Source organism: Ceratotherium simum, chromosome 12, assembly GCF_057802395.1.
Source record: "Ceratotherium simum simum isolate JZ-2026a chromosome 12, ASM5780239v1, whole genome shotgun sequence".
NCBI classification, from domain to species: Eukaryota; Metazoa; Chordata; class Mammalia; order Perissodactyla; family Rhinocerotidae; genus Ceratotherium; species Ceratotherium simum.
This window is the reverse complement of record NC_141911.1, coordinates 10,514,502-10,530,616: the sequence shown is the minus strand read 5'-3', so window position 1 is coordinate 10,530,616 and position 16,115 is coordinate 10,514,502.

Below are 16,115 nucleotides of genomic sequence, written 5' to 3'. Positions count from 1 at the left end.
AAGCTATAGTAATCAAAATAGCATGGTACTGGCACAAAAACAGACACACAGGTCAATGGAACAGAATTGAAAGCCCAGAAATAAAACCATGCATCTACAGACAGCTAATCTTCGACAAAAGAGCCAAGAAGATACAATGGAGAAAGGAAAGTCTCTTCAATAAATGGTGTGGGAAAACTGGACAGCCACATGCAAAAGAATGAAAGTGGACCATTATCTTTTGCCATACACAAAAATTGACTCAAAGTGGATTGAAGGCTTTAATGTAAGACGTGAAACCATAAAACTTCTAGAAGAAAATATAGGTGGTACACTCTTGACATCAGTCTTGGCAGCATCTTTTTGAGTACCATGTCTACTCAGGCATGGGAAACAAAAGAAAAAATAAACAAATGGGACTACATCAGACTAGAGAGCTTCTGCAAGGCAAAGGAAACCATCAACAAAATGAAAAGACAACCCACCAACTAGGAGAAAATATTTGCAAATCATATATTTGACAAGAGGTTAATTTCCAAAATATGGAAAGAACTCACACAACTCAACAGCAAAAAAACAGATCAAAAAATGGGCAGAGGTTATGAACAGACATTTTTCCAAAGAAGATACACAGATGGCCAACAGGCAGATGAAAAGATGTTCAACATCACTAATTATTAGGGAAATGCAAATCAAAACTACAATGAAATATCACCCTACACTCGTTAGAATGGCTATAATTACCAAGGCAAAAAATAACAAATGTTGACGTGGATGTGGAAAAAAGGGAACCCTCTTACACTATTGGTGGGAATGCAAACTGGTGCAGTTTGGAATGCACTATGGAAAACAGTATGGAGATTTCTCAAAAAATTAAAAATAGAAATACCATACAATCCAGCTATCCCACTGCTGGGTATTTATGCAAATAAATTGAAATCAACAATTCAAAGAGACTTGTGCGCCCCTATGTTCATTGCAGCATTGTTCACTATAGCCAAGACATGGAAGCAACCCAAGTGCCCATCAACTGATGACTGGATAAAGAAGATGTGGTGTGTGTATATATATCTATATCAGGCATAAAAAAGACAAAATCCTCCCATTTGCAACAACATGGATGGACCTTGAGGGTATGATGTTAAGCAAAATAAGATAGACAGAGAAAGACAAACATTGCATGATTTAACTCATACGTGGAAGATAAACAAACACGTGGATAAAGAGACCAGCTTAGTGCTTACCAGAGGGGAAGGGAGGGGATTGGATGAAAGGAGTAAAGGAGCACATATATGGTGATGGATAAAAATTAGACTATTTGTGGTGAGCGAGATGAAGTCTATATAGAAACTGATAAATAATAATGTACACCTGAAATTACACAATGTTATAAACCATTATGACCTCAATAAAATAACTGAAAAAAAAAAATGAAAAAGCAGAAAAGTACCAAAAGAAAAAAAAAATTAAAAATGGGCAGATGATCTGAAATGAATCTTCATTTTTTCAAAGAAGAAGTACAGATGGCCACCTTGCCTGGACACTCAGATGATGCCCCTTACTCGAATTCTCTCCCAAGTCTGCAGTCCCAGGCAATTCCCGGGACACAACTGGATTCGAGAAGCAGTGCTGGGATGGCTCAATACCCTGGATCTAGAGCCCTTTCTCACCTTTCCCGTCCCTTTCAACTTTCTCCTGAGGGTCTGTATTAATCACAACTCTCTTTGTTGCATCAGAAACTCAAACTGGCTTAGACCACATGAAAATTTATTGTCTCACATAACTAAAATGTCTTGGTTTATGCTTTAGGTGAGGCTTGATCCAGCTGCTCAAATATGTATTCATTCTCAGGATCTTCCCCAAGATTTTCCTTTACCACTCCCCCTTCCTAAAATGCACTCTAACTCCCCTCACCTGACTACTTCTTATTGATTCTGCAAAATCTAGCCTGCATATTAGCTCTTCTGGAAAGACTTCCAGATCCTTCTCCCCCATGCTGTTTAGATGTCCCTCTACCTGCTCAAGCCTGCGAGTCATTCTTTTTTTTTTTTTTTTTGATTTTATTTATTTATTTTTTTTCCCCCCAAAGCCCCGGTAGATAGTTGTATGTCATAGCTGCACATCCTTCTAGTTGCTGTATGTGGGATGCGGCCTCAGCATGGCCGGAGAAGCGGTGCGTCGGTGTGCACCCGGGATCCGAACCCGGGCCGCCAGCAGCGGAGCGCGCGCACTTAACCGCTAAGCCACAGGCCGGCCCACCGCGAGTCATTCTTGACTGCTCCTCCCCTCACTCCTTCTTCCCAGCCACTCCAAGTTCTACCAAATTTACCTCCTAAATATTTATTGAATCCCTTCTCTTCTCTCCATCCCCATGGCTGCTACTCAAGGATAGTCCTGCATCATTTCTTGCCTCAATACTGCCATATCCCTACCCCAATTACCCAACCACCCATTCTCCTCGCTGTCGCCAGAGTAAACCCCCCAACCCCAAACCTGATTATGGACTGGAAGTTGGCAAGGGGAACTTGCTAGGGCGATCATAATGTTCTGCATCTTGTTTCAGGGGTTGGTTACTCTGGTATATATTCTCACCTAAGATCTTTGATTTTTATTTTATGTAAATGATATTGTCCCCTCTCTTGACACACACAAATACATACACACATAAAATTGGCCTATGTCACTTTCTTGCTTCAAAACTTTCGATGGTTGCTCACAGATAAGCACCAACACCTTCACGGGGCTTACAAGGCCCTATATGATCTGGATCCTTGTTTCTTCTCCAGCCCACCCCAGCTGCTCTGCCCACTGCCTCTTGGCTTCACCATCAGCACTTCTCCAGTCCTCCCCTCTCTCTCCAGAGCTTTGCATGTGCTGCCTTCTCTTCCTAGAACGTTCTGTCCTCCCTCGCTCTGCCTACATCATTCTGGTGCCTCGTGTCTCAGCTTAATCATCTCTTTCTCAGGGCAACCTTTCTTGAGTCCCTGTCACACGGTCTTGTAGCACTAAATGCGTCACCAGCAGCTCTTGGCACATGATAATTTTTCACTGATTACATTTTGATGATTTGTTTTAATGCCTGTTTCATCTTCGATTGTAAGACACTAGGGCATTTCATGTTATTGATGACTGTTTTGCTCCCCGCCCTACATGCCATAGTAGGCACAACTGTGTGTTGAGTGGCTGTGACTGCCTTTATCATAACCCTTATGACACGGCATTTCACCCACTGGTTGAACACTGGCCTCTCCCTCTAGTCTGCTCGTCCCATGAGGGCAGGGACAATGTCCTCTTCACCTCTGGGGCCAGGTGCCTAGTGCAGGGCCTGGAAGGTGGCTGGCACTCAGTAAACGTTTGGTAGTTAAATAATGGAAGCATCATGAAGTGATATTTACAGGAGGAAAACAGGTTATGGACAGAGCCTATCTATGCACGTGACTCATTTTGTCCACACTCAGTGTCCTTATGTTAAACACGGATATTCTCAACTCTCCCTTGAGATCCATACAGAAGCCACATAGTCTGGCTGTCTTGAACTTAATGGTGTTTGAGGTGTCTTTTCCTGTTTACTGTTTGTGGAATGAATATGTGTGCCTCATCTTACCTATCCCAGAGGCCTGTTTTGTCAATAAAAACAAAACTAAACAGAAACCTCATAGAATTCCCTATCAAGGCTAAAGAGTGTTTCCAGTTAGTAAATAATGCGAGTTACATTCTAAGAGCTTTAAATATGTTATCTATTTTAATCCTTCCAACAATTCTAAGATGGATGTAATGATTATCATTTCCACTTGACATATGAGGAAACTGAGTCTTAGAGAGATTAAATATCTTTTACAAGATCACAAACTGGTATTGGAACACTGATCTCAATAATCGGCCATAATAACTACTATTGCAGGACTCAAGAGCTTTCTAGATAAGGCCTGAATGTTTAGGCTTCACAGATTCTAGTTAACACTCAAGTAGAGTTTGCTTAACTGCTGGCTTCAGGCTACAGTATACATTATATATAGCCTAGAGATTTGGGCTATCCTTGAATGATTCAGGACAGATCTGACCATTATTATTTCTTTCTATCCTTTATTATCATCATCAACATTGTTTTTTGTTTTGTTTTGTTTTGTTATAGTCACTGTGTTACACGGTGACTATAAAAACCTTATTCATCTTACAGCTGAAAGTTTGTACTGCTTACTAACCTCTCCCTATTTCCTCACCTCCAGCCCATGGCAATCACTTTTCTACTCTCTGTTTCTATGAGTTTGACCTTTTTTTCATATTCCACATATAAGTGAGATCATGCAGTATTTGTCCTTCTCTGTCTGGCTTTGTTCACTTAGCATAATGCCCTATGGGTTCATCCATGTTGTCGCAGACAGCAGGATCTCCTTCTTTCTCATGGCTGAATAATATTCCATTGTATATACGTATATACCATATTTTCTTTATCCATTCCTCCATCGCTGGACACTTTGGTTGTTTTGTATCTTGGCTACTGTGAATAATGCTGCAGTGAACATGCAGGTGCAGATAGCTCTTGGATATCCTGTTTCATTTCCTTTGGGTACGTACCCAGAAGAGGGATTGTTGTATTTTTAATGTTTTGAGGAACCTTCCTACTCTATACTGTTGATCAACATTGTTTTTATCATCTTCATTATCATAATTGAGGCCCTACTAAGACATGACCATGAATGCTAGAAATATAAAAAGGCACACGGTAAGGTCAGATTATTTAAAGCTATTCCATCTGGAAGGGGACACAGAGATATTCTCATCCAAGCCCTTAACTTTCCATAATGGAATGAGGCCCAGAGCAAAGGGGGCGCCACTGTTAGATATCAGAGTCTGAACTGGAACGCAATCATCTGACCCCGTATAAGTGCCATTTCATCTACATCATGTCACCTGCCTGTGATAGTCAGTTTTACGTGTCAGCTTGACTGGGCTATAGTAGCCAGTTATTTCATCAACCACTAATCTAGGTGTTGCTATGAAGGTGTTTTGTAGAAGTGATTAACATCTGCAATCAATTGACTTTAAGTAATTACTTTAAGTATTACTCTTGATATTCTTTTTTGTGTGTGTGAGGAAGATCAGCCCTGAGCTAACATCCATGCTCCTCTTTTTGCTGAGGAAGACTGGCCCTGAGCTAACATCCATGCCCATCTTCCTCCACTTTATGTGGGACGCCTGACACAGCACGGCCTGACAAGCAGTGCGTCGGTGCGCACCCGGGATCCGAACCCGGGCCGCCAGCAGCAGAGTGCGCACACTTAACCGCTAAGCCACGAGGCCAGCCCTACTCTTGATATACTTTATGAAACTTTTCCAATCTTAAGAGAAAGTTGAAAGTCTTAAGAGAAAAACTGAGGTTTCCTGAAAAAGAAGAAATTCTTCCTCAAGACTGCAGCATCAACTCCTGCCTGAGTTTCTAGGCTGTTGGCCTGTCCTACAGATATTGGATTTACCAACCCCCATAATCACACAAGCCAATTCCTTATAAATAAATCTCTTAATATCTGTCTGTCTATCTTTCTGTCATCTATCAATCATCTATTATCTGTCAATCATCTATCAATTTATCAATCTATCAATCTATTTTCTATCTATCAACTATCACCTGTCAATCATCCATCTATCAATTTTTCAATCATCTATCAATCTATTATCTATCTAGCTACCTATCATCTATCTGTCAACAATCTATCTATCTATCTATCTATCTATCTATCTATCTATCTATCTTTTATCATCTATCTATCTATCTATCTATCTATCTATCTACCTACCTACCTACCTACCTACCTATCATCTCTCCTCTTGGTTCTGTTTCTCAGGAGAACCCTGACTCATACTCTGCCCTAAAGGGACTTACATGGCACACACAACTTTTGTTCACATGTATACGGTATATGTAAATTTAAAGAAAATACATAAAATTATCTAAAAAAAACATTCTACCTGCTGAGAATGCCCAAGGAAAGTTGAAAGCAGTCCAATAGGACAGTTGACAGATTGGCTGGGAGATGCTGGCTTGTGGTATCAAGAGAACTTTGGTTTCTACGGTAGAGATACAGAGAATGTTGGTTTTTCTCCAGTATTTGTTCTCCCCCTTTGCCTTACTAAAGGAACTCTATGTTTGCAGGGAGGGAGCAGCAATGTGTTCACCTAAAAGCTATATTTCTCAGCCTCTGTTTCAGTTAGGGGTGGCCATATGATAAAGTTTTCCCTAGTAGGATATAAGTAGAAGTTTCTAGGTGGAATGTCAGGGAAGGGTTTTAGGAGGAGCATACCCCGCCAGAAAACACACTTTTATCTTTCTTTCTCCTTTATTCTTCCTGCCTAGAACATGGATACCATGGCTGAGGCTTCAGAAGCATCTTGGACCATGAGGAAAAGGGCAATCAAATCAGACAGGTCTTCCCCTTGACATATTGAACAAACACCATCAGTTACCTGCTTCTGGACTGTTCATTAGATGACAAAAACAAACCCTTTTGCATTTAAGCCGCCATAATTGGGTGTCTGGTACTCACAGCTCTGAGAATTCCTAGAGTGGAATAGTGTAAACAGGGATGAATGGAAATACCTCTCTCTTTAGCGATATATCCTCTGCCCACAGTCTATAATCTACGTTAGCTGAGAGAATTGCAATTTTTTAATTTATATATTTATTAAAGATGATTTTTAAAAATTTGTGGTAAAATGCACATAACATAAAATTTACCATTTTAACCATTTTAAGTGTACAGTTCAGTGGCATTAAATATATTCGCATTGTTACACAATCATCACCACCATCCATCCCCAGAACTTTTTCATCTTCCCAAATTGAAACTTCATCCCCATTAAACACTAACTCCCCATTCCCCTCCCCTCAGCCCCTGGCAGCCACCATTCTATTTTCCATCTCTATGAATTTGACTACTCTAGGAACGTCATATAAGTGGAATCATACAGTATTTGTTTTTTTGTGACTGGCTTATTTTGGTTAGCATAATTTCTTCAAGCCTCATCCATGAGGTAGCATTTGTCAGAATTACCTTCTTTTTTAGGGCAGGATAATATTCCATCGTATGTCTATACCACATTCAGGTTATCTATTCATCCATCGACAGACGCTTGGTTGCTTCCACCTTTTGGCTTTTGAAAATAATGCTACTACAGACATGGGTGTCTAAAGAGGTCACTGTAATTTGGAGTCTTGCAGAATCAAAAAAATCCAACTGCTTCTATACTTCAAAGTGAGCAGTTTATAAGTGGCAGCTTCAAAATGGCAGCCACTGTGGGATAAGACTGCTATTCCAAGTCTCTCCTAGTAAAGATAGGATAAAACCTTCCAACGGGAGCTTATTGTTAGAAATCACCTCAATTAGCCATACTTTAAGGGCTAAGGGATTACACAGTGGCCAATAGGAAAAGGCAAGCAGCTTTAGCCCTAAAAATTAAGTCTAGAAAGGATCTTTGGTTCCGTGTGGTTACTTGCATGTAGAGTTGACTGGAAGCAATTAGAACCAAAGTCAACTAAGTTTTGAGAGAACGATGTTACCATCAAAAGCCCAGCCTGACCTACAACATCTCATGACTCTTAAATCTCTAAAACTATTCAAGAGCCTCCAAACCCAAAAGAACAGGAGGTGGGCTTTAAGGGCTGTGAATCTCTAAGGAAAATCATTCTCCCAAACACCGTTCTGAGATGGAGCTGAAGGCATAGTGGATGAGGAAGAGCCTTCCAGAGGGGAGAACAATAAGGAAAATGCTTAAGGGAGATTATTCCAGAAGGAGAAGCAACTGGCCAGGAATGTAGTCCATGGCCAAGACCAAGTCCACGCTGGTTCTGTTCCAGAGTATTTCATAACTGCTATGGACCAATGACTGCTGTGGGTTTCCCATTATTCTTTTCTCTTCATGGGTTTTTTTACGACAGCTATCTTCCTTTTCTGCCACTGCAGATGGGGCATGCTGGGGCAGACTCTTTGACTTTTAGTTTTTAGAGCTTTGTACCACAGGGACCACATCTAGACATGATAGAAGGGAAAGCACCACCCTTAGTGGACATGAATATGAGTGTGAAGAAGGGTATTTACGGATGATGGGTAGCTCAAGAGGGGGGATTCTGGCAGATACTCTTTGTGGTCTGTCTGGTATTTGTTCTTCCCTAGTCTTACCAACAGGATCCCAGTTTTCCAAGGGGTAGCAATGTATGCAGCTGAAAAACATTTCCCTGCCTCCCTTGCTGATTGGAGTGGTCATGTGACATAGCCCCTGGATATGTCTTCCGAGCTTTGGAAAACCCATTTGCTTTTTATTCCTTTCTTTCTTCCGATTGGGAATGCAGAAATGATTGCTGGACCACCAGCAGTCATGTTGCAAGCCCACAAGTGAGAATCCCATCCTGGGGTCCCTGATAATAGCTAAGGCTTGCTGTATCAGCCACTGGCTACTGAGCTCTGAACTTTTTGTGATATGAGAGAAAAAACACCCATATCTTGTTTAAGCCACTGTTATTTGGGTTTAGAGCTACGTGTAGCTACACTCAATCTCTCAGTGCTCTAGGGACTAATTTCTGAGGCTCAAGTTGGGTCAAATCAGGTCATGAGATGGACCAGGCATTGAGGGGCTCTTGCTCGTAGAAGTAAAGCGATTTGCCAGAACCAGGAAGTGAGTGCGTTTAGGTTGCAGGATATCTCCCCTGGTCACCAACGTGAGCTGCACGTCTTACTTCCTGTCAGGGCCCTGAGAAAGGAACAATCAGTCATCTTGGGAGACTTTTCCAGGGGCTGGGGGTGGGGCATGAGAAGTCTGCTCATCAACATAAAAGGAACCCTATCAAGGTCAAATCATCATGATGAAACAAGACTCTACCCTTTTGTGGACACTTCTTAGAAGGTAAATTTGGGCTTTGTGAGCCTGCAGGTGGGAATCCTAGGTTTCCCTGGGGAAGGACCCCTGCAGGTGGGAGAGGGGAGATACGCAGTGGAGAAAGGTCATTTTTAGGACACATTAAACCTCAGCATGTTTCTAAGAATTATTCATTCCTAATGAATCATTATTGAGCACTTAAGACTAGCCATTCTGCTACAAGCATGAGATACAGGGATGGCTTGTAAAGTCTTCTGTCATGCAGCTGGCCTGACGTCCTCTTCTGCCCCTTTTCCTAGCACTGTCCCTCGCTCATTTATCTGCACTGCTGGACTTGCTGTGCCTCGGCACACTCCTTCTAGGGGCTTTTGAACCTTTTCTTGCCTCTGTCCAGGCCTTGACCACATGTCACACCTTCAGAGATGCTTCCCCCACCACGCCGGCTAATTCCAGCCCCTTCCTCTCGGTCCTTATCCCCTCATCCTGCTTTATTTTCCCTCACAACACTTATTACCACGTGACATGTATGTATTTACCATGTGTTTGTCTCCCCCACTAGAACGGAATCTCCATGAGAGCAGGGTCTTTGCTTTGCTCACTGTGGGGACTTGTGCCTAGAACAGTGTCTGGCATGGAGCAGACACTCCACACGTACGAGCTGAATGAGTGCACACGGGACTTGCCCTCAAGATGCCCTCAGTCTAGGGGAGGGAGGATCTGCACAGTCTCCGTTCCAGGAATGGAAGAGAAGGATAGTTTGGCTCAGCTCTAGGGACAAGCCTCTAAGGGCTCTGCAGTCTTCTTGCAAAACTGCCACTTGAAGGCCAAGTGGAGAACGGGCGTTCTTTAGTGAATCTGAGGGCATGTGAGGGGGGCGGCTGTGAGGGAGGAGAGGAGGGGCCTTGGGTCTAGACAGGCATGGCTTCCTGGAGAAAATTACTCTGCTGGAGACAGAGTGGGACTCACTGGGGACTGAGGGTCGGCGCAGAGATAGAGAGAGGATGAGGTCTCATAGGTTAGCCATGTGGGGCAGGTTGGGGACTCCCATTCCTCTAAGTCAGGGGAAGTAAGTGGATGGTGAGACAAAGAACGGTAAGGTGTCGTGATGGAGGGTTGAGAAGGGCCATCACACAACATGACCCTAACTTCAATGCGGAAAGAGAAATGTGGAAGTTAGCTTTACAGCTAGGGGTAAAATTCCTTTTAGGGAGAGATTTTTTTTAGCTTAATGGGCCTCCTTGGTTGTGGCAAGATAGCTCTCAGAGAATACTGGAGCAGAGGGCAGAAGGCTACATGATTGTTAAATGGCTCTGCATAAGAAGTGGGCAGGACATTGGATATTCAACCCCAAAAAGTGGGGTTCTATTGGCAATGAAGAAAGTAGGCGTAGCAACTGGGTAGGCAATCAACCCCACCTTCCCAGAAACACAGCCTTTCTGCCAGGGGCTGATAACACGTTGGCTGGGGGAAGAAGTGGCAGGTCTCCAGGAGCAGGAGAGGTGAGGGATCTGGGGGATCCAGAGAGGAGGCTGGAGAAGAGGGCACAACGGAGGGAGCACAGTGGAGGAAGCTGGAATGTAAGGGCGGGGCCACCATGAAAACTCCTCAGTGGTGGGGAGGGGTTGAGGACCAAGGGCTTTGACATACAGGTGTGTGTCAATCGCTTTAAAATATCCTCCCTTGCTGGGCTGGGAGGCATCCCCAACTGCCCTTCCTTACCCCTAAAATCACAGACATCTATTATGCACAATAGTCTGATTATGGGGAAATCAAGATCAACGTTGGGCAGAGAATGGTAGCAACACAAAAGCCACTCTGTGAAAGACTGGGAATTTGGTGGCAATAAATACAACTCAGATGCAATAAGATGAAAGTTCTAGCCCCTCAAATCCCTCCAGAGGTATGGGGCGGGGTGCTGTTTCCCACCCATGTGGCGTGGGGTTGGAGCTTGTTTAACTGCTTCTCTGAGCAGACAGTGACCCCAGTCCGGTTTTCACATTACAATAGTAGGGCACAGATCCTGTTGTCACAAAGGCGGAGGGGGCAGGGATGGGATTCGGGCCAGTGGGGTAAGCAGAGGTTTGGAAGAGCAGCTGTAGAGAGTAGGACGGTGATGGATGCAAGGATAGCCCTCATCCCCCAAACCCAGACTGTGGAAAACTTAATTAGATCCAAGGCTTTACCACATGGGGTGAGTGTGCTCGGGCCAGGTCTAAAGTTTCCCCGAGGGCCTCTCTTGGAGAGGAGGGTGTGGCGAGGAGGCCAGAGGAGGGCACCAGGAACCTGAAGCTGGCCAGGAGCAAGCCTGGGAGCCGAGAGGGGAAAGAGGAGATTAGAGACCCCAACACCAGCCCACGAGAGAACTTTTTGTTTATGTGGCATCTCGTGCCTAGAATAGTATCAGACACATAATAAGGACTAGATTAATATTTGTTGAATTAATGAAATAAAGAAGTTCCCTGGCTGACAGTAATTTTGCTGCCAGTATTGGTTTCCAGTTTACAGCTGGTCAGGCACTTCAAAACTGAGCCAAGGTCCTCAAGGTCCTGCCATATCTGCTGTTCTGTTACGATCGAAGAGCTAAGGTGTTGGGAGTAGAATGGAGAAGATGCAAAAGTTACAAGGACTGGGCCCTTCCTGCCTGACTGCATTAGTATCATGAACTGAATTTTGTCCCCCACAAATTCCTATGTTGAAGCCCTAACCCCCAGGGTCTCACAATGTGACTGTATTTGGAGATAGGGCCTTTAAAGAGGTGATGGCCATTAAATGAAGTCATAAGGTGGGCCCCAATCCTTATGACTGGAGTCCTTCTAAGAAGAGAGTAGGACACAGACACACAGAGGGAAGACCGTGTGAAGACACAGGGAGAAGATGGCCGTCTACAAGCCAAGGAGAGAGGTCTCGGGAGAGATCAACCCTGCCAGCATCTGTGGGACTTTTTTATGGCAGCCCGAGCAGACTAATACAATGTTGATACCAGCCCTTCATGGGTAGAATGGGGTGAGATATGCACAATTCCAAGTAGCTTCCCTCCCTGCAAAGAAAGGAGAAGGATGCTGTGACTTCTAGGGCAGGGAAGTGCTTCTCAAACAAATGATCCTTGGGCAAGAACCTTTTTGTTTTTTGAATTTCCAGTCTGTTGCAGGCCAATACATAAAAGAACACAATAAAATGAATTATTAGAACACCTACTTGATATGTTCTAACACATACAAAATACAGGTCAACCATTTCACACTTGGATACCAGCACAAGGTCAAATTGTTGTAAGTTTTTAAATGCTTGCTCTCAACATCTGTCTTATCTCACTTTGTACAGGTGACCGCAGTCCAGGACCTCATTTCTAGCTGCACTCACTTTTGGTAGCACTGAGCTAAGGCAGTCCCCCTCATTCTTTAAGTCTGGCTTCAGAGGTCAGACACATGGCTAACTGTGTCCAGCCGGGAGCTCCTGAGGGGCGCAGCCAGCCACCCCTCCAGCGAGGTGGCTACTGGTGGCCTGGCTGCCTGCAGCTGGGAAGCCCTTCTCTGCAGTAAGGAGGAGGGAAGACGGCACCCCTCCCTCCCAGGAGTAGTGAGGGGCGAAGAGCGGGAGGGAAGAGGAGGATCCAGATGATGACGAGAAGATGTTTATCCAACCACAGCAGCTGTCTTAGATCTGAGGTCAGGAGCTAAGATGGATTTCCTGTCAAAGCCAGTCTGAACTCCACAGGACGGCAGAACACTGCCTGCCACAGGGTGTGAGTAAAGGCAGTCATGGAGATGAAACTACAGGTCACCTAGTAATTTCTTTCAAAGGGATTTTCTATTCTTCTGCAAGGAGCAGAGAAATACTTTTAACCTTGTGGACAAAGATTTCAGCTCCTGTTATCCTGGTCAGAGGTCTGCTGAGACTGTGACTTGGGGAAATTGGTGACAGTTCAGAATAGCTACAGTGAGGACTGGGCCTGACCGGGGAGGGGTAGAGTATTGAGGAGCAGCACTGCAGGCTCAGTTAATGTTGAGACCATGAATTTGAAGGAACTTCAATCCACAGGAATGAGTGAATTTCTCCAGAAGCCTCCAACCCCTGGAGGTGGGAAAGGGGAAGGAGGTGGCTGGATTGATCAGTAGGGGACCCGCTGAGGCAACGTCCCACGGGCACTAGGCTGGAGGCAGACGGATCTGAAGGGGCCAATTCGGGGACGAAGAGATCTGAGGAGGGTGACTAAGGTCAGCTGAGGGTGAAGAACAGATGTAGTGGGAGGAAGAGAAGAGAGCCAGAGACAGAGGCAGGCCTGAGACTGATCTCGTAGAGTTGAGGTTTCCAGAGCTGAGCATGTCTGAGTGATAAGGCCTGGGGAACGGACAGGGGAGTGAGTTGGTGAGGTGGCGTGTAGACAAAGCTTGTTGAGTCAAGGGGATTTGAAGCCAGGTTGTGGGCTGGGTGCCACACAGGCGTCACAGTCTCAGGGAATGGTGGCTGGACTGAAGCGGAGAGGGAGACTCTGCATCTGACTGAGGAAGGGAGCGCGTGAGTCCATGAGATGACAGCAATGAGGAGCAGCGGGCGGTGGCTGAGCCTGATGGTGAGCCCTCCAAAGGGAGAAGGGACTTGGCGCGACGGGGAGAAACGGAGGTCTGGAGGCAGCAGTTTTGTGGAAGACCAGCCGCAACCCTGGCAAGGTGTGTGTGGGGCAATGACACAGCATTCCCCCGAGGGCTGCAGAGGAAATGCTGAGACTTGGAGAGCCAGGCTTCCGTTATAGCGAAGAAGTAGAGGCCACCTTCCACGAAAAGGTTGACGGTGTAGAGGAGTTTATTTATAATCAGGGTTTCAGAGGACACAGCACAAAGGGCCAGGGCAGGTGAAAGCAGAGAAAGAGAGAATGAGCGCGAAAGGGAACACAGAGCAGCAACAGTGACGCCAGGGAGTGAAAGAAGGGTTGCCCAGAGTCTAAGATTTTGTCTGGTGGCTGGGGATGACAGGGGCAAAGCATGTGGGAGGAATGACTGTCCAGAGGCTACAGCAGTCCCAGTCCCAGGTGATGCAGAAACCTGCTGCAGTCTTTCCTCGGTGTCTGAATGGTCTGCGTCAGAAGTTACCTGCTGGTCCCAGGTCCCAGTAAAGAGCTGCAATGCTTCCTCTCTCTCATCATCCCCTCTCTCCTGCATCCTCAGTCTGTCCCCTTCACTGGCTGGTCCCTTCTGTCTTCGGGCGCACACAGGCTGTCCCCTCTGGTTACCATCTTATTTCTTTCCTGCCTTTCACTGGCAAACTTCCTAATAAATAGTTTGTAGCCGCCATCTCTATTTTCCTACCACACTCTCAACCACAGTCTGTCTTCTGCCACCGTCCCTCTATGCAAGTAGGTCTCGTGATGTCCGCCAAGCCTCTCTGCACTGCCAGCAACCGGGGCATTCATTTCCCTACCTTTCTTCTCCTTGATGTCTCAATAGCCTTCCACCGGATTATCATTCCTTCACACCAAAAATGCTCTTTCTTGGTTTTCACAATGCTGCACCCTCCTGTTCTCCCCATTCCCTTTTCGATGCTTCGCTCTCTTTCTTCCTTTAATAAGACCAATCCTTCTGGGGCCTGTGCCATTCTCTCTACAAAAAGCACAGTGTAGTGGTTAGATATCTGGAGACTGACACCAAATTACCTGGATCCAAATTCAGGCTCCACCGCATACCTGTCAAATGACCTTGGGAAAGCTGGTTAACTTTTCCATGACTCAGTTTCCCCATTCATAAAGTGACACAATAATAATACCTACCTTATAGAGTTTTTGTGGAATTTAACAAGGTAATATGCATGAAGTTCTAGAACAGTGGCTACTAGATAATACTTACAAAGCCTCTTTCTTGGTGCTCTCTCCTCTCTTCTTTAGCTCCAGATAGTGCTGATTTTATAGTCTTTGTCAGACTGTTCCATGGAGTCTGTTTTGACTGGGGTGAATTCATATTCCAACTGCTGATTTTGTTGGCTGCCTTTCCTTACACTGTGTTTCTTATGTGCTTTTCAGTTTTGGTTTGCAGGTTTATTTTGAGTGGGAGATTTGGTTTTGTTTGTTTTCTCTCCCTCTCTCTCTGCCACCCATCTCTGGGTAGTAGTTTTATGGTGGTTTTCACGTGGTTTCTAGGTCTCCAGTCAGAATAAGTTCCCATAATGATATTTTTAGAGTTCTTGTTCTACAATGATGTTGGGGGTATCGCAGACTCAGACACCAGTAATGAGGTCCCTCTCCTGTCCACTTATTAGGCCAATGGCTTCTCAACCTCAGCATCACTTCATGTTGTTGTGGGGGGCCATCCTGTACACTGTAGGATGTTTAGCAGCCTCTCTGGCCTAACTCACTAGAAACCAGTAGTACCTTCCGTCCAGTTGTGACAACCAAAATTGTCTCCAACCTTTGCCACATGTTCCCTGGGGACAACACCTGCTCTACCAGTTGAGATCCACTGTCATAAAGTCACACCCCCATGCAGTGGGGCAGCATTACCTTTTATCCCTTCTGTTTCTGAGGGGAATTGGGGAGCCCAACCAGCCTACGGTTTCAGCCCCACTCAGTGCCTTGCATTTTTCTTCTAGTTTTGGGCAATGGAAATGTTTGCATTTTCTTTCTTTCTTTTTTTTTTTTTCAGTAAACTTAGCTATAGCTTTTTGGTTTTCTTTGTTTTTATTTCATCTCTCGTGGCTATGAACTTGGAGTAGAGCATGTAAATTCAGGAATATACTGCTTCATCAGGATCGGAATTTCCTCTCCTTTCTATGCTTCAAGAATAGTGTCCTCCTCTGTGAAGACTTTTCCAATCAAGATATTCTTTCTAGTTTTTGAACTCTTACGGCACTTACTATCTCTGACACTCACTTGGTGTGCTCTGCTTTGGGCCACACGAATGGTTGTCAAACTCTAGGATTGACATTTAGCTTTTACTTGCTTCTCTCTTGTCTCTACAATTTGATGTTAGTTTATCTGAGATTTCTTTGTGTCTTCAACAGTGGCTAAGGAGGCAGCTGGAATATAGTAGGTATATTAGAGACATTGAGCAGTGAATCTCTTATTGATTGATACAAAGGCCTCTGAGGGTTAGGTTCAAAAGCTCTAGTTACCTTTTTAGAGCTTTGAGTAATTTAAATAGGTTCTCTGTAGGACAAAGGCTATTCGACCACACAACTCATGGAATCATAGATTTTTACGCATGGTCATTCTTAGACCCAGGGTAGCCCTGGGCGCAGATCGCCTGGGGCTGTCCTGGGTTACTCCTGTTGTGCTGAAGTAA